This window comes from Apium graveolens, chromosome 5, assembly GCF_009905375.1.
Source record: "Apium graveolens cultivar Ventura chromosome 5, ASM990537v1, whole genome shotgun sequence".
NCBI lineage: Eukaryota > Viridiplantae > Streptophyta > Magnoliopsida > Apiales > Apiaceae > Apium > Apium graveolens.
Window position 1 is genome coordinate 62,288,152 of NC_133651.1, and position 20,439 is coordinate 62,308,590.

The 20,439-nt window shown below is 38.5% G+C and overlaps 1 non-coding gene across 1 annotated transcript; it reads right to left on the reverse strand.

Moving 5' to 3' along the window:
* Positions 1–227: 227 nt before the first annotated feature.
* LOC141662844 (small nucleolar RNA R71) lies at positions 228–334 on the reverse strand. Its single transcript, XR_012550941.1, has one exon. It is a non-coding gene; the product is annotated as a small nucleolar RNA R71 (small nucleolar RNA).
* Between the last annotated feature and the right edge of the window lie 20,105 nt (positions 335–20,439).

The following is a 20,439-nucleotide window of genomic DNA, read 5'->3' on the forward strand; positions in this document are numbered from 1 at the left end:
CTGCGACTGAAGACCCCAACATGCACATAAGGAATTTTTTCGAGATCTGCAGTACTTTCAAACATAATGGTGTGACTGATGAGGCTATCAAGCTGAGGCTTTTCCCATTCTCTCTGAGGGATAAAGCTAAAGACTGGTTACATTCTGAACCAGCTGGGTTTATTACTACTTGGCAAGATCTTGCGCAAAAGTTTCTGGTTAAGTTTTATCCAATGGCAAAGACTGCGGCTATGAGGAGTGCTCTTACTCAGTTTGTGCAGCAACCAACAGAATCTATGTGCGAAGCTTGGGAGCACTACAAAGAGATATTGAGAAAATGTCCACATCATGGAATGCAGCAGCTGGAGGTGCCTTGTGGGCCAAAAGCTATACTGAGGCTTATAATCTTATTGAGACTATAACTGCAAATGAGCATCAAAACCCAACTCAAAGGATGATGCTTGGGAAGGTAGCAGGTATTCTGGAAGTCGATGCAGCTACAGCTATTGCAGCGCAGCTCCAAGTGCTGTCTATGAAGGTCGATTCTCTAGCCACCTATGGGGTCAATCAGATAGATATGGTCTGTGAGCTTTATGCAGGTTCTCATGCTACGGATCGGTGTTCTCTTGTTAATGAATCTATGCAGTATGTGAACAATTATCAGCGACAACAGCAGCCTGTGCCAGCTACTTATCATCCTAACAACAGAAATCATCCAAATTTTAGCTGGAGTAATAATCAGAGTGCTATTCAGCAACATTATCAGCAAGGCGTAAGTAAATAGTTCAATCTACCTGGATTCCAGCAACCACAGCATTATGCTGAAAGGCAATCATATCCTCAACAAGGAAGTGCAGCTCCACCCTCTAGTGCTGATTTTGAGGAACTTAAGCTGTTGTACAAAAGTCAGGCGGTTTCTATCAAGACCTTGGAAAATCAAATCGGTCAAATAGCCAATGCAGTGCTCAATCGTCAATCTGGCACACTTCCCAGTGACACTGAAGTGTCAGGCAGGAAGGAAGCTAAAGAGCAAGTCAAGGCTATTACCTTAAGGTCTGGAAAAGTTGCTGATGCTGAAAAAGCAAAAAAAGGAGAAGCTGAAGCTGGTGATGAAGAAGCTAAGCAAAAGGAGAAAGCGGCAGAACCAAGGAAGACTACTGTTGAACACACTCTGCCTGAGGGTAATACAGGGGAGAAACAGCTCTATCCTCCACCACCTTTCCCTAAGAGATTGCAATAACAAAAGCTGGATAAGCAGTTCGTTAAGTTTCTGGAGGTGTTCAAGAAACTTCACATCAATATACCTTTCGCTGAGGTTCTGGAGCAAATGCCTAGTTATGCAAAATTTATGAAGAGTATTCTTTGAAGGAAGGTGAAATTGGATGACCTTGAGACCGTTGCTCTAACAGAAGAATGCTGTGCTGTGCTGCAACAAAAGTTACCTTCGAAGCTTAAAGATCCAGGTAGCTTCACCATTCCTTGCACCATTGGCAAGTTGTCTTTTGACAAGTGCCTTTGTGATTTGGGAGCAAGCATCAATCTGATGTCGTTGTCGATCTTTAAAAAGTTGAATTTGCCTGATCCAAAGGCCACCTACATGTCTCTACAATTGGCTGATCGTTCTATTACTTACCACATTGTAAGATGTTCTTTCCTGCAGACTTTGTTATTCTGGATTTCGAGGAAGATAAGAAGATTCCCATAATCTTGGGAAGACCTTTCTGGGTTACAGGCCGTACCTTGATAGATGTGCAGAAAGGTGAACTTACAATGTGGGTGCAGGATCAGGATGTGACATTCAATGTATTCAAACCAATGAAATTCCCTATAGAAGATGAGGAGTGCTTAAAAGTGGATTTGATTAATTCTGCGGTTACTTCAGAACTTGATCATATGCTAATGTCTAATGCATTAGAAAAAGCATTAGTGGGGGATTTTGACAGTGATGATGAGGATGGCAATGAGTAACTACAATATCTAAATGCTTCTCCCTAGAGGCAAAAGCTAGACATGCCATTTGAATCTCTTGGTACTTCTGACCTCAAAAATGCTGAAGGAAATCTCAAACCATCTATTGAGAAAGCACCTACCTTCGAGCTTAAACCATTGCCTGAACACTTGAGGTATGTTTTTTTAGGTGATGCATCTACTTTACCTGTTATTATTGCATCTGACCTTTCAAGTAGTGAGGAAGACAAGCTCTTAAGGATCTTGAGAGAATTCAAATCGGCTATCGGATGGACTATAGCAGACATCAAAGGTATCAGCCCTTTATACTGCATGCATAAGATTCTGCTAGAAGATGGTAGTAAGCCGACTGTTGAGCAACAACGCAGACTTAATCATATCATGAAAGGAGTGGTGAAGAAAGAAATTCTGAAGTGGATGGATGCAGGAATTATTTATCCTATTTCTGACAGTTCTTGGGTGAGCCTCGTGCAATGTGTACCTAAGAAAGGCGGTATCACTGTGGTAGCAAATGAGAAGAACGAGCTCATCCCCACGAGAACAGTCACAAGATGGAGGGTATGCATGGATTACAGAAAGTTGAACAAGGCCACGAGGAAGGATCACTTCCCTCTTCCGTTTATTGATCAGATGTTTGACAGGTTGGCCGAGCATGAGTATTATTCTCTTCTGGATGGCTATTCGGGGTATAATCAGATTTGTATTGCACCAAAGGATCAAGAAAAGACTACCTTCACTTGTCCATTTGGCACATTTGCTTTTCGCAGAGTTTCGTTTGGGTTATGTGGCGCACCGACCACTTTTCAGAGATGTATGATGGCTATATTCTCTGACATGATTGGAAATAATGTCGAGGTGTTCATGGATGACTTCTCCGTCTTTGGACATTCGTATGATGAATGTTTGAATAATCTTCGTGTAGTACTCAAAAGGTGTGTGGAAACTAATTTGGTGCTCAATTGGGAAACATGTCATTTTATGGTGCGTGAAGGCATTATTCTTGGGCATAAGGTCTCTAGAAAGGGTCTTGATGTGGACAAAGCCAAGGTAGGAGTCATTGAAAATCTTCCACCACCTATTTATGTGAAATGAATCCATAGTTTTCTTGGTCATGCGGGTTTTTATCGGCGTTTCATCAAGGACTTTTCGAAGATATCTAAGCCGTTGTGCAACTTGCTTGAGAAGGATGTGCCTTTCAAATTTGATGATGACTGCTTGACGGCATTCGAGACTCTCAAGAAGAGTTTGATAACTATACCAGTTATTACAGCACCTGATTGGACAGAGAGTTTTGAGATGATGTGTGATGCGAGTGATTATGCGGTGGGCGCAGTTCTTGGGCAGCGCAAGAATAATCTCTTTCACGTGGTCTACTATGCTAGCAAGACCTTAAATAGGGCCCAAATGAACTACACCACTACTGAGAATGAGCTCTTGGCTATAGTCTTTGGTTTCGAAAAATTTCAATCTTATTTGCTTGGGACAAAGGTGACAGTGTTCACTGATCATGCGGCCATTCGCTATTTGGTTTCCAAGAATGATTCGAAGCCGAGACTCATTCATTGGGTGCTCTTGTTACAGGAGTTTGAGTTAGAGATCAAGGATCAAAAAGGTACTGAGAATCAAGTAGCTGACCATCTCTCTAGATTGGAGAATCCCGAGTCTACTTCACATGATAAGACATTGATCCATGAATCTTTTCCGGATGAGCAGTTGTTCGCAGTTCAGGAGGAAGAGCCATGGTTCGCAGATATTGTGAATTATCTTGTCAGTAATATAATGCCTCCTAATTTGACCACAGCTCAAAAGAAGAAGTTTCTGCATGAGGTGAAGTGGTATATGTGGGATGAACCGTATTTGTTTAGATAGGGAGCTAGCCAGATCATCAAGAGATGTATCCCATTCTGTGAGACGGAGGGGATATTACGAGACTACCACTCCATAGTTTATGGTGGACACTATGGTGGTGAGAAGACGACATCTCGTATTCTGCAAGCAGGTTTTTTCTGGCCTACTTTGTTTAAGGATGCTCATCAGTTCGTTTTAAGGTGTGGTCGTTGCCAAAGATTGGGAAATCTTACGAGAAAGGATGAGATGTCGTTAAATGTGATGCTTGAAGTCGAGGTCTTTGATGTTTGGGGAATCGATTTCATGGCGCCTTTTGTCTCATCCTGCAATAATCAGTACATCTTGCTGGCAGTCGATTATGTCTCCAAATGGGTAGAAGTCAAGGCTCTACCGACGAATGATGCAAAGGCAGTGTTAAACTTTCTTCATAAGCAGATTTTCACAAGGTTTGGAACGCCACGAGTAATCATAAGTGATGAAGGGTCGCAATTCTGCAACCGTAAGTTTACTTCTATGAGGTAGCGCTACAATGTGAATCATCGTGTTGCTACTGCCTATCATCCGCAAACAAATGGTCAAGCGGAAGTGTCTAACAGAGAGATCAAGCATATTTTAGAGAAGGTTCTTTGTCCGTCAAGAAAGGATTGGTCTTTAAAGCTCGATGAAGTTGTTTGGGCTTATAGAACAGCATATAAGACTCCACTTGGGATGTCTCCGTTTCAACTTGTGTATGGTAAGGGATGTCATTTACCTGCGGAGCTTGAGCATAAGGCCTATTGGGCATTGAAGAAGTTGAACCTGGATCTAGATGCAACTGGAAAGAAGCGAATGCTTTAGCTTAATGAACTTGATGAATTTCGACTCCAAGCGTACGAAACAACAAAATGTACAAGGAAAAAGTTAAAAGGTGGCACGATAGGAAGCTTCATCCTAAGTTATTTGTGCCGGGGCAGCAAGTTCTTTTATTCAACTCTCGTCTCCGACTTTTTCCTGGGAAGTAGAAATCAAGGTGGTCTGGACCTTTTATTATCAAAACTGTGTTTCCATATTGAGCTGTGGAGATTTTTGAGAATGATCTGGACCAAGCATTCAAGGTTAATGGTCAGCGTTTGAAGCACTACTATGGGGACACGGCAAACCGAGAGGTGGTTAGTGCCGTTTTATTGTCAACTTGAGTAAGGTACGCTACGTCAAGCTAATAACGAAAAAGAAGCGCTTCTTCGGAGGTAACCCATGATTTGTTGTTACAGGAACCCTTAGAAGTTAGTAACCTATCCAAAACCACAAAAAAAATCAGAAAAACAGGGCAAGGAAAAAAAATTCCAAAAGACCCCTGAGCGCCCGCTCAGCTCTGCTGAGCGACCGCTCAGGGCCCGACTGGGAGAAATTTTTTTAGACCAATCAAAATCCAAAAAAATTGAAAAATAAAAAAACAAAATACAGCCCATTACCCACGACCTATTTCCCCATTATCCCATGTTTTTAACCCTCAAACCCACTCTTAATCAAATTTTACCCTAATCCCTACCCTATATACATACACCTATTCCATATACTCCCTATACACTTTTAAACCTTAAACTCTCTCCCAAATCCAAAAAGACAAATCTTAAACACTTTTACTCAGTTTCGATGGCACCCAAGAGATCAAGGACTATCGATAGCAGCAGCACTGTCCCTACTGCTGATTCTTTGAGGGGTACTGCTGCGAGGCCTCATTTGAATGATAGGGCTGCTGAGGAGGAGTATACTAGGCTTCTGGGTAAGCCGATTTTGAAGGAGAGGGGGTTCTTACCATTGGGGAGGGATGGTGAGTTGCTGCCTATGATTGCTGAGAAGGGTTGGATTGCTTTCTGTGAGTCTCCTGAAGCATTTCCGATGAGCGTGGTTCGCAAGTTCTATGCGAACGCGAAGGCTGAGAAGAATGGGTATTCTATTGTTCGGGGGATGACGGTGGATTATCACCCTGCGGCGATTCGCCGTGTAATTGGGCAGCAACAGAGGAAGCCCACGGAGGAGAATTGGAATGAGAAAACTGCTGAGGATTTTGACGTGGACTTGATTTGTGCTACTCTCTGTCGGCCGGGCACAGTTTGGACCTTCAAGACTGGGACTAACGAGTATCGCCATTTTCCGGCGATTGCGATGAACAGGTATGCCCGTGCATGGAATGCTTTTATTTACGCTAATATTCTGCCTACTTCACATGCACATGAGGTCACAGTTGAGAGAGTGCAGTTGTTATGGGGAATTTTGAATGAGAAGTACTATGTGAACCTTGGTGAGTTCATCTACCAAGGAATTCTGAAGTTTTTGAGGGGAGCTAAGCACATGAACATCCCTTATGCATCCACGGTTACAAAGCTTTGCCGAGCAGTGGGAGTTCAGTGGCCGTCTCATGAGCAGTTGCAGTTGTCGGCTGCTCCAATTGATTTCGGGACTCTGCATATGATGCAGGAGTGGACCGGTGGTGAGCCCGAGGATCATGGGCTGGGTTATCGTCTTCCAGGAGGGCGTCCAGCACGAGGAGCTACCATGGCGAGGCCGAGGCGAGATGAGGCTGGTTCTTCAAGAGCTCAGGAGGGTACTGGGATGGCTGATGCCGAGTATAGGAGGCTGTCGAGGAGGATGGATGGTATGTATGAGACACAGAGAAGGTTTGATCAGGAGCTCACCCTTGCACTTGGGACTGCTTTTCGAGGCCTTGGAGCTGACATCCAGTGGCTAGTTTTTGGTGAGGACTCTGCATATCCGCCTCCTAATACACCACCCTCTGAGGGTGATGATGATGATGATCTCTCCGAGTAGGTATACGCTGTGTTCCTTTCTACTACCTTCACTGGGGACAGTGAAGATTTTAAGTTTGGGGGTGGTAGTTAAGGAATATTTTGCATGTGTGTCATATAGTTGCATATTCATGATAGTTTAGTTCATTTAATTGCATTTTTTTTCTTTTCCATAAATTTTTTTTATTATTTATATCTTTATTTATCATGTCATGTAGCTCATGCATATGTCATGATCCCTTTTGCGCTGATTTACCAATTAATTTGTGATGTTGATGCGAGTGTAGTGATAGCGTTAAAGGATGTTGAGTCGTGTAGGTTGACATGCATGCTAGAAATACTTGTAATTTCACTAAGTCTTAGAGAATGCTTAAGGACTAGATTTTTGTTATGGTTTAATGTTTTCGAGGTTAATCTATTAATTATGCTTAGAATTTTATAATAGGTTCTTAGTGATAAAAGGCATGAAAAGAAAAAAAATGGAGTGAAAAATGGAATTCATTGCTAATTGTGACTAGGCGTCAAATGGCTAGTAGCCGGCTCGTATTTTTATGCGAGTAGTCTAGGGTTGAGCAAGAGGGAGCGAAACGCACTTGCTCAGAAATTTTGAGAAAAAATAAAAAAGAAGAAGAAAATATAGAAAAAAAATAAAAAATAAATAAATAAATAAAGAGTTAATGCATAATTGATCACGAGTGGGCTCTTTGGTATTCGAGTTATTAAGTTCTTAGGGGACTTTGTGCCTAGTGACCTAAGGCTTTTATAGTCTAGGATCCGCTAACTTAACGCTCGCTACATGGATGCCATTGTATAAGTCTTTTGTGGACCTCACTCATTGCACGGTCAAATAAGCATTTATTGTTATAAATAAAAGCATGATTCGGTAATAAGCTCCAGAGTCTTGAAGTGTTATAAGTCATTTTGTACCTAGAATTTTATTCTTCGTATAATCATGCGATTGCCTTGAGGATAGTCGAGTTATGATAATGGATCTAGTTTCGAAGCATATCTGTTAAGTACCTGCACACACCACGTTTCTGGCTGTATGTTAGTTTTCATGATTTGATTGATCTTTATTCGCCTAATTGCATTTGTTGAGATGTCATAAGTTGGTTGGTTTGGTCGTAGTAAGGGGGATCCCTGCATTTTATATAAATTGCATTCATGCATGTTTTCATTTTGTTTTTGAGTCTGTGACGCTTGAGGAAAAGCATCGATTTAAGTTTGGGGGTGTGATAAGTGGCATTTTAAACCACTTAGAGCGTCTTATAATAGCTTGAATTGGTGTCTTAAAATCAAGTATTTTGTGTATTTGATACGTTTTTCTAGTGTTTGTGCATTTCAGGGTATTAATTGCATTTCGGGAGAGAATTCATCAATAATAAGCCTTGGCATGTGTTTAGCATTGCAAGAGGGAAGATAGGAGCAGATTGCAGCGAAGAAACGGAAGAAAAATAGATCAGTTTCCAGAAGGGGGCTGAGTGCCCGCTCAGGAATGCTGAGCGGCCGCGCATGGTCGGATTTTCAGAATTATTATTTTAGACTCCTATTTATGTTTGACTTCCAACTTCTGAGTTAGCTGGGCTTTATGGGACTCCTATATAAGTAGATTTCAGAGACGTTTCACAAAGGTTGGATCGTAGTATTAATCGAAGAGCAAGGAGATAAGGAAGAAGACTGTTTTAGCACACTGCAACGAAGAGGAAGCATATTTTCTTGTGATTCTTTGTTTCCTTGTAACGTTGGATGCTAGTTTTCTTTACTTTGAACCTATTTACTCTTGTGACATACTCTGGTTTAATATAAGTAGTTTTAGTTATTATTCTCGTATGTTATTATCATGTTTTCATATGAACCCATGATGACGAAGAGTGCTATCATGGGCTAATCATGATCATGGAGTCGTAACGGATTTACTATGGAATTCTTTAGTTAGTTGTTTAATACCTTAGTGTGTGATGATTGTATGATATCTAGTATTGGTTGTGCGTAATCGTCTTATGTTCGTCGCGAACATATAAGATAGGGTGTTAATCTCTTGTGAAGCGACGGTGGATCTTGAGATTTAGAACTTGCCATGCTAGCAGAGGTTCATGTATGAGTATGCATGATTAGTGGGTAACTCTAACCGTTTTATTCGCCCTGTGTAATCAAAAGGAATAACTTGTGCTTAAATCGTTATGTTGGCAATTTCTGTAGACATATAGGGACTCAACATAATTGATGCCTATTCAACTTCTATCTTAATTGTGGATGCTTGGTAGAATGGTATTAGTACAATGAAAGTTGGCTTTTATCAGTTTCGTGTTATTCGATTAATATCATCATTGTTGCATGCTAAGGGTAAGAACAATAGCTATTGAAGGAAGTAGTAATGAAGTTGTGATCTCATGAGTGTTTTAATATTGTTAATTCAAGTGTTAATTATGTGCTTAATTCTAGTAGTTAATTGTAGTTAATAATTAGTTAATTAAATTTAAGTGTTATTGTCTTAACATTGAGAAGTAATCATACATTGGTGAGTGAGTTTAATTGAACATAATTAGTCTGAGTCTCTGTGGGAACGAACTAGAAGTATTATATATTACTTGTGAACGCGTATACTTGCGTTTGTATTTTAGCGCGTGTTTTCACCCTAACATTTTTGCACCGTGAGGAAGAGGAAAGACCCAAGACCAGATAACTAAGATCCAAGACCGAAAAAAGCTAAGGAAGCCAAGTCCACACAAAGGTTCTACAACAACTTTGAAGAAATAGCGGGGAGTTATTGTCTAAGATAAGTTGTGTAGGTATTACATTTATTTTGAGGTGGTGACACTTGTGTTACGCACCAAGACAAATACTTCTAAGGGTGTAAAGGCTTATCCGCCTACTAAAGGAGCGAGTTTATTATAAGGGAAAATCCTGAGTCTGGGAGAAGAGCTGTCACACCCCAACTTTAATAAAAGAAAACTATACGAACAATTACAATAGGTAACAAATATAAATATATACACCAAAACCAAGATCTTACAGTTTAGGGTTTGGAACAGCCCAATACTATTAATATTACAACCTGATTTCAATATCGAGTCCTCACACAAAACAATCACTAATCTACCTGAGCTCGAACATACGAATCGGCATCACAAGTCTTATGCGTGGTCTGCTTGAATCTAACCATATCTGCTAGCTAAAATATCAGGGTGAAAGCAAGTAGTGAGCCAAATGCTCAACAAGTGCTATATAATACATAAAAAAAATGAAAGGATAACAGTGGAAATGAAAGATCCGATAATATGATAACAAGAGATAAACTTTCAGGGTGATGGCATCATCTATTTGTAACAAAACAATTAAAAACCATTTCTTTATCAAAAACATTTTATGACGCGATTGATTACAGCCGGTGATCAGCTGCAAAATAATCCCGAACCTCGCTGGGTTTTAGAACATTAATGGGATCCCTAGGAAACCTTTAAGCCTATAATTTAAAAGCGGAAAGGACTTGCGTCTCAGTCAAGATCCACTATCTAAAGAAAACATTTGTCCCCCTTTGGGACTGAAAATCCACTTTTAACTTTTTATTTTAAAAACCGATGCCAAGTGACGGTTAATTTCTTAAACAGTGAACTTCTTTATCAAGAGTTCTAGATCAACTTCGAAACACATGGAATAGGTTCAATAAACTTTAAGGTCATGATTAATTAGATTGATAACTTATCGAATGAAATTGTAAAGTTTCTACTCACAAGGGATTTGGTATTGCGGTTTAATAGGGTTATTGGATATTATAAAGGAACTAAGTCAAACTAGGTTCAATGGAGTGGTTCCAGATAAGACATAGGTATTTAATATATAAAGAAGGTGAGTATTAGTTCAAAGTATAATAGGGTCTCATGGTTTAAGGATAAGAATGGAGTTATCAAGCATATATGAACAACTTTGGGGAATAACTGACTATTAGGTGTCAAGATAAGGTTACTAAATACAACTTATATACGGTTAAGCATCACAATTATTTTGGTATACTAGCATGATATGACTTTTGAGTTACTTGCATAGCAATCTCCAAGTAAAGTTAAACTACTTGCAATATATACTTGAGGGTTCATGGCATTTGCATATATTATGAAAGATAGATTTAAAACCACTTGGGTCATGTATACATGTATATCATTGTGAATTGGAATACTCGCATCCTATTTAAAAGATAGGTTAACACACACTTGCAGTGTAAACACAAAAAGATATGTTAAAACACTTGCCTTGAGAAAGGCTTGACTAGACTGGCAGGTGAGAGCAACTGGGAGCTTTACTCGACTTTAATGGTAAGTTTACCCTCGTCTCGAGAGCCTACACAAAATAATAATAACCTCATTATAATATATTCTCACCAACTCAACATATTTATAAACCGAAAGTAAGCACACTGGCACTTAGGCCTATATACACATACATGCTTACAATTATCTTAAAAGCATACTAGATCACATAGCCACATATGCTAACATAACTCATTTAAATATATTATAATACCTCAACACACTATATTGCATTACTAAGCTTGGATGATCTCACTCCACTTACTCAAGTCACTTAGTTATGTTAAACTAGTCAAAACTCCTAATATTGACCTTGAAACTCGAAGTGTCTTTTCTAAACCATCAAGTTCCTATTGACCCTGACCTAGGCCTTACACTCTAATGACCTTGTAATATCTTACAACTATGATGGTCAACCTAGGACTCACTCATAAGTGCTCTAAAACTAAATGTTAAGTGAATATGCTCATTATAGTGATTTCAGGATGACACCAATGGCTTTATGAGAACAATTGACACCCTTAATCCTCAAGTTTACCTCCAAAACTTCTACACTACACTCTTCTTATCATAAGGTAACTCCTAAACCTGGTGTGACTCAAAGGCCTAGCTTGGGCCTACCTAGGCCTAAGCTTAAAGTCCAATGTTCCCCTATTTTCTAGACAGAAAAGTGTCCTGATTTGCACTAACTTGTGACACATGCTCCTAACTCAACTCCTATGAAATATGGCTGAAAAAACACTTCAGACACGTCCTCTAACTAGGGCCAACCAAGGCCTAGTGAGGGCCTACCAATGACATGGTTAAAACTCCCCATTTCTAGGTTGCGGTAAACCCTGCAGATCCACTCTTTTTCCTATTCAAAGATCAACTGTCCCCTGCTGGACAAATTTAGTGTTTTCACTCGTGAACCTAACCAAACAACCTACAAACCTATAACAAACACCTAAAATCTGAATTATAACCCTAGTACTAGCTTCTGGTGACTTGGGCCTCAAAGTGCATTACAATGACAAGGTCAAATCTCACTTCTAAACCTCATGGAACCAAACTGAAATTCTGCAGAATCTAATGTACCCCTTTCCACCATGTTTCCCACTTGACAAACCAAACCAAACATCAATAAAAACCCAAATCAAACCTCAATCAAGGTAACCTACTGAACTAACACTCCCACACACAATATTGGCTTAGTGGAGATCATCCTTACCTAGAGTGCAATATAGCAAAGTAAGAGTCAAAATAATATACTAATTACAATTCATCTCAATTTTGAAAATAACAACTTAAATAGTCCATATATATATGAATCAAAAACACATAAAAAGGAGCACATATCATAATTAATATCCTAAATTAACTGAAATTGGAGATTATTAACAAAAATCAATCCAAATAATCAAGAACTTTCGAAAATCATGAGTTGAACCTATGCATGCATGCTTTCGAACTTACAAGCCAAAAACAATATGGTTTCCATATAAATTTCATCATAGAATCAACATGCAAGCCTAGAATTAACCATAACTAATGTGATCACTTAGCATACAAAGAGTGTTATCAAGTTTTTATTTCCAAAACCAAGCTATTATCATATAAACACACAAAAATCAACAAGGAAACAAGAACACCATCCATTCGGCTCTTAACAAGTCATGGCCGAATGGATTAGGGTAAAAACAACATTTCCATGAGTGTGACATACTCATGTCTAGCCATTCTCAACCATATGATAATATATCTCATGGTGAAAGCCTTAGATTCACAAGAATCAAGGGTGCTCACTTTGAGTTTAACAAAATACTACCATGCAAGATCAAAACATAGATTTTTCACCCTAAACTCTTTGGATTATTAAAGAACAAGATATGGGAAGTAAGATTACTTAAATGGAAGATGAATGTTTGAATGAAAAATGAAGAAAAAGGGGGTGGGGGCTTCGGCCAAGAGTGAAGGCCGAGAGAAAGAGAAAGAGGGCCGAGAGAGGGAGAGGGAGAAGAGAGGTGAGGGTGGAGTGAAGTGAGTGTGATTATGAAAACTTGCACTTGATTTTTATGGTTTTGATTTGACTAGAAAGTGAGTGGAAATGAGAATTGACAAGAGTAACCCTTAAGCAAGGCTGTGTCATTTTGCATACAAGGATAAGGTAGTAATTTGACTAGTAAAGTAGTAGTTAGTGGGGTTGGAATTTCCAAATTTGCCGTTAACTTGTGTTTGGAAGCAAAATGCATGCATGGGCAACTAAGTAAATTGAAAATTAAAAATCAACTAATTTATATGAAACAATTGCTATAAAAATAAATACACTTCCATAAATCAAAAAATAAATATTATAAAATAGCTTATGATTTTAGAAATTTATTGATATAAGATTTGAAAATTTGTTGTTAAAAAATTTTAAAAATCGATTTTTCATATAAAATGAAATACTTTTGATTATCATTTAAAAAATACTAAATAATAAGATTTTCCTTTCAAAAAATTTTGTATAACTAATACATTAAACACTTAATTTATAGGCACTCAACATATAAATCATCCACATTTATAATTCAACATAATTTAAATCTCAATTATAAACAAACAATTATATATAGATAAGTTTTAGAAATACCGGTCGTAACATCCTCTCCCCCTTAAAGGATTATGTTCTCAGAATTTAGGAGAATAAGTGAGGATACCGGCTACGCATATCCGACTCTAGTTCCCACGTTGATTCTTCAACCTTGGGATTTCTCCAAAGTACTCGTACCAACTTGACCAACTTATTTCTAAGACTCCTCGCTTGCCAGTCGAGTATTTTGACAGGTTGCTCCATAAATGACAGGTCTGTCTGAATCTCTATAGGTTCATACTCTATCACATGGTTGGCATCATGATTACACTTCTTAAGCAATGACACATGAAACATATTATGCACATGCTGATACTGAGTCGGCAAAGCTAATTTATAGGCCACCTTCCCTACTTGACTCAAAATTTCAAAAGGACCAATATATCTAGGTGCTAACTTCCCTTTCTTGCCAAATCTAGACAAGCCTTTCCTCGGTGATACCTTCTGCAAAACGGCTTCACCTACTTGGAATCTGATATCCTTACGAGCAGGGTCTGCATACTTTTTTTGCCTATCTTGAGCCGCAAGTAATCTCTTCTGAAGCAATTTGACTATCTCATGCATTTGTTGTACCTATTCTGGGCCTATAATCTTTCCTTCTCCTACTTCATCCCAACTGGTTGGTGATCTGCACTTCCATCCGTATAAGGCTTCGTATGATGGCATGCCAATATTGGTGTGATAGCTGTTGTTATAGGATAACTCTACCAATGGCAAGTGGTTGTCCCAACTTCCTGCAAAATCAATTGCACAACTGGGCAACATGTCTTCAATTGTTTGAATTGTCCTTTTGCTTTGACCATCAGTCTGCGGATGATACGCCGTACTCATGTTTAACTTTGTGCCAAGACTTTCTTGAAATTGCTTCCAGAATCTTGAGTTAAATCGTGGATCTCTTTTTAAAACTATCGATACAGGCATGCCATGTCGTAATACGATTTCACGCACATACAGGTGGACCAATCTGTCCAATGAAGACCTTTCATTAATTGGAAAAAAATGTACCGACTTCGTAAGGCGATCAACTATAACCCATATAGCATCATGTCCGGATTTCATTCGTGATAATCCTACTATAAAGTCCATGGAAATGTTTTCCCACTTCCATCCTGGAATCTTTAAGGGCTGAATTAATCCACTTGGTCTTTGATGTTCTACCTGCACTTTCTGACAAGTATAGCACTTCGTAACCCATTCTGCTACTTCTCGCTTCATATTTGGCCACCAAAAGTTCTGCTTCAAGTCCTGGTACATCTTGGTACTTCCCGGATGGATTGAAAATCTAGAATTGTTAGCTTCTTGCAATATCTCATTCTTCAATTCTGTTACACGAGGAATCCAAATTCTTGAGGAAAACCATAGTATACCTTGCTCATCCCTTTGAGTACAAAACTCTTCCCCGGTTAGTTGATTATTCTTCTATTTCATCACTTCTTTCTGACATTTTTTTATCTTTTCCAACAATGTTGGCTGAAAAGTCATAGTATGACAAATCTCTTCAACTTTTCCGCAAACACAAAGTTCTAATTCAATTCTCTTAATTTCTTCAGATAATTCCTTTGGTATTGCTACCATATTCAATCTTTCCTTCCTACTCAAAGCATCAGCTACCACGTTCGCTTTTCCTGGATGATAATTTATCGAGCAATCATAGTCCTTAATTAACTCCAACCATCTCCTTTGCCTCATGTTGAGCTCCTTCTGAGTGAAAATATACTTTAAACTCTTGTGATCCGTGTAGATCTCACACCTTTCTCCATAAAGGTAATGTCTCCAAATCTTAAGTGCAAATTATATAGCTGCTAATTCCAAGTCATGTGTAGGATACTTCAATTCATGTGATTTCAGCTGTCTTGATGCATACGCAATCACCTTGTTGTGTTGCATTAGCACACAACCCAGACCTTTATGTGAGGCATCACTAAAAATCACAAAGTCTCTTTGATTGTCTGGTAATACCAACACCGGAGTTGTAACCAACCTCTGCTTCAATTCTAGAAAGCTATCTTCACATTCTGGATTCCATTCAAATTTCTGATTCTTCCTAGTCAACTTAGTCAATGGCGTGGCAATTTTCGAGAAATCTTTAATAAATCTTTTAGAGTATCCCGCCAATCCTAGAAAACTTAGCACTTTCGTAGGTGTCTTTGGTCTCTCCCAACTCATAATTGCCTCAATCTTTGCCGGATCCACCTTGACTCCTTCACTTCCAATAACATGTCCCAAAAATTGAACTTCCTTTAACCATAACTCACATTTAGAAAACTTGGCATACAACTTCTCTTGTCAGAGTATTTCCAATGCTATCCATTGATGTTGCATATGTTCTTCTTCTGACTTTGAATATATAAGAATATCATCAATGAATACCACTACAAACTTGTCCAAATACTTTTTAAATACCCAGTTCATCAGATCCATAAATGCTGCAGGGGCATTAGTCAACCCAAAAGGCATCACCAAGAATTCATAATGTCCGTATCTTGTCTTGAATGCTATCTTCGGGATGTCATCTGCTTTGATCTTTAATTGATGGTATCCTGATCTTAAATCAATCTTGGAAAAACACTTTGCTCCTATCAGCTGATCAAATAAATCATCTATCCTTGGTAGCGGGTAACGGTTCTTAATCATCATCTTATTCAACTCCCGATAATCTATGCATAACCTCATGCTTCCATCCTTCTTCTTTACAAATAAAACAGGTGCTCCCTATGGAGACGTGCTTGGCTGTATCACTCCTTTGTCTAACAATTCTTGTAGCTGGCTCGCCAACTCTTTCATTTCTGCTGGTGCCATTCTTTAAGGTGCCTTCGAAACTGGTTCCGTGCCTGGAGCAAGGTTGATCTCAAACTCAATTTGTCGATCGGGCGGTAAACCTGGTAGTTCATCTGGAAACACATCTGAAAATTCGTTGACTACGGGAATATCTTCCATGCTGAGGCTCTCTCTTTTTGAATCTACTACATAGGCTAAGAATGATTCACAACCTTTCCTAAGCAGTTTCTTAGCCTGGATGATTGTAAGAAACAGTCGCTCTAGCCGCTGACCCTTAAATATTACTTTCTCTCCATTCTCCGTCTTTAAATACACTTTCTTAGATTTACAATTTATCTGAGCGTTATTCTCTCCTAACCAATCCATGCCTAATATTATATCAAACTCCCCTAACTTGAAAAGTATCAAGTTTGCTGAAAATTTATGCCCCGAAATATCTATCTCACACTTATGACAGAATTGACTCACAGGAATCTTCTCTTGGTTCGCAATTACCACATCCATTACCTCGTTCAAGGTCATTTTATCACATTTAAGTTTATCAACAAAAGTTTCTGATATAAAAGATCTCGTAGCTCCAGAATCAATCAATACCTTAGCTTCAACATTATTAATTAAAAGTTTACCTGTTATCATCTCAAAATTCTGAACAGCGTCCTTCATCTTTAAATCAAATGTCCTTGCTGTTTCTTGTGGAGTTGTTGTTGTAGATGGTGGAGGTAATGCCAATACCTCAGCTGGCACGTGTGCACTAGTACTTGCCACATTCATCAAAGCCTTGACTGGTCCAGTTGACTTGCATTCCCTAGCTATATGTCCAGCCTTTCCACACTTATAGCATGTAACTCCCGGCTTCGGTACCTTACACTTATTAGCCAAGTGTCCCCTCTAGTTACATCTATAACATGTCATGTTCAGCTTATTACATACTCCTGGGTTTCTTTTTCCACAGTGCCTGCACTCTGGTCTCTGAAATCTATTTTCTCCAACTTGTCCTTGGCTTGACTTGTTGTTCCCTTTAGGATCTTGTCTCTTATTCAAATTTCCCTTCTTCTAAAAATTTCCACCTTTGTGGAATCCAATCCTTTTCACACTCCTTTCTTGTGAGCTTCCAGCTTCAGACTTCTGTCCATAAAATGGAACCTTTCTCTTCTTGTTATCCTTTTCTTTCCTTGGCTGCATCCCATTACTCTCAATTAGAGCAGCTTTCTGTACTACTCCATCATAAGTATCAAACTCAAATATGGCCACTCTATCTCTGATCCAAGGCTCTAATCCTTGTTGGAACCTCTTTGCTTTTTCCTCCTCAGTGTTCACATACTTCGTCACAAACCTTGACAGCTACGTAAACTTCTTCTCGTACTCCAATACAGACATACTTCCTTGCTTCAATTCAATAAATTTAAGCTCCATCTGATTCTGCATGTACTTAGGGTAATACTTTTCCAGAAACAACTTCTTAAACCTTTCCCAAGAAACCGTCTGATTTGCCTCCATAGCTTTCACTGAATCCCACCAATAGATGACTTCACCTTTTAGAAAGTAGTTAGCATATGGCGTCTTCTGATCTTCTCCTAGCTGAACCAATTCAAAAGCTATTTCCATTTCCTTAATCCATGTGTTAGCTATTACTGGATCAGTGGTATCATGAAATGCAGGTGGATTCATATTCTGAAAAGCTTTGAAAGTGACAACTTATCGAGGGGGTACTGGTGGATCAGGTGATTGGTGTGGTTCACGGTTATCTTGGTTTTCAAATTGTTATTGAAGAGTTCTTTGTTGTTGAGCTATAACATTTCTTTTCTATTGTATGGTTTCCAACAATCGAAGAATATTAGGATATGTGGTAGAAGTAGTTGTCGGGTTTTTCTTTTCAGGTGGCATGATCCTGAAATGAAAGTTATATCAAAACAGGTATGAAAAATGCAGATAATTCAAGGTTAAGGTGTCACAAGTCATTATATTCACGTATACAATCGGGTTTCAAATTAAACAATAAGGGTGATGCATATAAGGCGTAAGAACAATTGAAAGCAAATAGAACGATAGTGCATAATTATTGAAATTAAGGTCAAGGTACATCAAGATCAAAATAAAGTCTGAATCTAGGGATAACATGCTTAATTTAAGGAAAACAACAGGGATTCCTACAAAATCCAACAACATGAAAAGTGGATAATGGAAAGAACTAAGGCTCCACTCCATTAAAACGGGGTCCGTTAGTCTTCTCTTCACGAAGCATCTTCACAATACTCTGGAGCTCGTCTGCAATCATCTGGATAGTATATTAGCTGGTACGGTCTCGGTGCGATGGCATCTCATCAAGCTTAGTGTTAACGTACTGAACTAAAGTCTCAAGTCTCGCAGTCATCTGCTCCTTAGGCTTTCCTCCATAATTTCGGTTATCCGGATACACATTCTTCAATCGCTCTAACAGTCGGTCGTACTTGCCCTAAAGCCTGTCGAACTCACGCCTCAACTCAGCATACACGGAGAAAGCAATTGTGTCAGACGGTTCAGAGGATGATGAGGAATGCGCCATTTGCTGCCAAACAGTGCATATATATAAGAGAATTATTAAAAATGGATTCGCCTAACCTATACTCACACTCTCACATAATATTCTATAACCCATGTGTATATTCTCTAAGCTATTTGGGCTGTCCAGGGACTCTAAACCGTAGCTCTGATACCAAAACCTGTCACACCCCAACTTTAACAAAAGAAAACTATACGAATAATTACAATAGTTAAAAAATATAAATATATACACCGAAACCAAGATCTTATAGTTCAGGGTTTAGAACAGCCCAATACTATTAAATATTACAACCTGATTTCAATATCGAGTCCACACACAAAACGATCACTAATCTACCTGAGCTCGATAATACGAATCGGCATTACAAGTCTTACGTGCGGTCAGCTTGAATCTAACCATATTTGCTAGCTGAAATATCAGGGTGAAAGCAAGTAGTGAGCCAAATGCTCAACAAGTGCTATATAATACATAAACAAAAATGAAAGGATAATAGTGGAAATGAAAGATCTAATAATATAATAACAAGAGATAAACTTTCAGGGTGATGGCATCATCTATTTATAACAAAACAATTAAAAAACACTTCTGTATCAAAACCCTTTTACAACACTACAGATTACAGCCGGTGATCAGCCATGAAGTAATCCCGAACCTCGCTGGGTTCTAGAACATTAATGGGATCCCTAGACAACCTTTAAGCCTATAATTTAAAAGTGTAAAGGACTTGCGTCTCAGTCCAGATCCACTATCTAAAGAAAACATTTGTCCCCCTTTGGGACTGAATATCCATTTTTAACTTTTTATTTTAAAAACCGATGCCAAGTGACGGTTAATTTCTTAAACAGTGAACTTCTTTATCAAGGGTTCTAGATCAACTTCGAAGCACATGGAATATGATCAATAAACTTTAAGGCCATGATCAGTTAGACTGATAACTTATCGAATGAAATTGTAAAGTTTCTACTCACAAGGGATTTGGTATTGCGGTTTAATAGGGTTATTGGATATTATAAAGGAACTAAGTCAAACTAGGTTCAATGGAGTGGTTCCAGATAAGACATAGGTATTTAATATATAAAGAAGGTGAGTATTAGTTCAAAGTATAATAGGGTCTCATGGTTTAAGGATAAGAATGGAGTTATCAAGCATATATGAACAACTTTGGGGAATAACTGACTATTAGGTGTCAAGATAAGGTTACTAAATACAAATTATACAGGGTTAATCATCCCAATTATTTTGGCATACTAGCATGGTATGACTTTTGAATTACTTGCATAACAATTTCCATGTAAAGTTAAACAACTTGCAATAGATATTTGAGGATTCATGGCATTTGCATATATTACGAAAGATAGATTTGAAACCACATGGGTCATGTATACATGTATATCAAGGTGAATTGGAATACTCGCGTCATATTTAAAAGATAGGTTAATGTTAGTCCCTTAACAATATAACAAGAATTACATAAGGGGGTTGAATGGAATTCTTGAAACTTTTTCTTCATTAAAAATGTTCTAAATCGAATATGTATATAAGTATGAATTGATTAGCACAATGCGGAATAGTTACTTAAATGAATCAAAACACAAGTAATTAAAAACAAGAATCTTTAAA